General features: G+C 37.8%; 1 non-coding gene across 1 annotated transcript; it reads right to left on the reverse strand.

The window, feature by feature from the left end:
• Window positions 1-1,691: 1,691 nt before the first annotated feature.
• Window positions 1,692-1,808, reverse strand: LOC129031039 (U5 spliceosomal RNA). Its single transcript, XR_008500916.1, has one exon. It is a non-coding gene; the product is annotated as a U5 spliceosomal RNA (small nuclear RNA).
• Between the last annotated feature and the right edge of the window lie 224 nt (window positions 1,809-2,032).

A 2,032-nucleotide genomic window follows, 5' to 3' on the forward strand; every position in this document is an offset into this window, starting at 1 on the left:
TTTGCAGAATGACATATAGTTGGAATCATATAGCATGTAGGCTTTTCAAGTTTGCTTCTTTCAATTAGCAATATGCATTTAAGGTTCCATTGTATCTTTTCATGGCTTGATGGCTCATTTCTTTTTATTGTTGAATAATAGCTATTGTATCTATGTACTGGTTTATTTATCCATTTACTTTTTAAAGGACACCTCAGTTGCTTTCAAGTTTTGGCAATTATGAATAAAGCTGCTATAAACATGCATGTGAAGGTTTTTGCATGGATGTTTTAATTCACTTGAGTAGCTTTTTTTATATTGAAAAGTTATTCATTACTTTATCTCTCTGCTCTCTCATTTTTTTATAGACTACTTGGAGAAACCAGGCAGCAGCACTCTGCCTGGAAATTTTCTTAGCTGGGTGATCAGTTGATTAGGTAAATAGGTACATTTTATTTTATTTTTTATTCATACCATTTTACTTAGTTCTAATTTTTTTTAAAAAATGTGACTTGTCAGTTTATAATTGTATATACTTATGGGGTACAGAGTAGTAGTATGATTTCTGGGTACAATGTGCAGAATTAAACCAAACTCATGGTATATTTTCTATTTATATGTTACTACAGGTGATAATGTTGTTAAACTTTATGTTACTGGACCCAAGAGTCTTTTTTCTAGATTCCAATAAGCCTCTGTTGTATTTCTTTAAGTCCTCACCAGCAGCTTCTGCAAGCCCTTTTGGCTTCCACTCACCATCTGGTCCCAAAGCCAATGTTACATTTTTAGGTTTTTTGTTTTTTGTTTTTTGTTGTGTGTGTGTGTGTGTGTTTGTTTTTTAATACAGCAACATCACACTCCTGGTATCACTACTTATTCCGGTTATCTACTGCTTCATAAAAAACTACCTAAACTTAGTGGCCTAAAACAACAATGATTTGTTTTGCTCATGAATTTGCAATTTGGGCGAGGCCCAGTGAGGATGCGTCTCTGCTGCTCCTGTGGTGTCAGTTAGGGCATTTTCTCACTACTTTCCTAACAAAACTCCAGTCTGAGCATGTTTTAGTTCTTCTCACCCTCTTTTTCGCATCTTTTAGCCTTTCTTTCTTTGTTTCTGTGCTGCACTCTAGATCATTTCTTGATATTCCAATTTACCTATTTTCCCTCTTGGATTTAATCTTCATTTAAACCCACCCATTCAGGGTGTGTGTGTGTGTGTGCGTGTGTATGTGTGTATTTTGAGACCGAGTCTCAGCTCACTGCAACCTCCGCCTCCTGGGTTCAAGCAATTCTCTTGCCTCAACCTCCCTGGTAGCTGGGACTATGCCTGGCTGATTTCTTTCCTTTTTCTTTTTTTTTGAGACAGAGTCACTCTGTCGCCCAGGCTGGAGTGCAGTGGCACAATACTGGCTCACTGCAACCTCCGTCTCCCAGGTTCAAGAGATTCGCATGCCTCAGCCTCCAGAGTAGCTGGGATTGCAAGTGTGAGCCCCTACGCCCAGCTAATTTTTGTATTTTTAGTAGAGACGGGGTTTCAGCATGTTGGCCAGGCTGGTCTCAAACTCCTAACTTCAAGTGATCTGCCCTCCTTGGCCTCCCAAAGTGCTGGGATTACAGGTGTGAGCCACCTCGCCCAGCCCACATATTCAGTTTTTAACTTCAATTTTAACTTGCTTCTTTCAAAAATGTGTTTGACTTTTTTTTTAATGGTTAGCCCTGCTAAAGCAAGACCTCAAAAAATTAGTTTAAAAACTCTGAGGTGTTTCTCTCCATGGGAATCTTTAGTAAAAGGCAAAAGATTTATATGATCTGAAGAGAAATTAGAGCATTGTTTGACTTTTATTACAGTACAATTTGCAAACAATAAAATGCATATATTTTAAGTGAACAATTTGGTCAGTTTTGACAAATACATACACATCTGTAACCATTATCCCAATTAAAATAGAGAGTACAGTTGACCCTTGAACAGCATGGGGGTCAGAGGTGTCGACCCTCCAATGAGGTTGAAAATCCATATATAACTTTTGTCTTCCCCAAAACTTCTATACTA

This window comes from Pongo pygmaeus, chromosome 12 (assembly GCF_028885625.2).
Source record: "Pongo pygmaeus isolate AG05252 chromosome 12, NHGRI_mPonPyg2-v2.0_pri, whole genome shotgun sequence".
Lineage (NCBI taxonomy): Eukaryota > Metazoa > Chordata > Mammalia > Primates > Hominidae > Pongo > Pongo pygmaeus.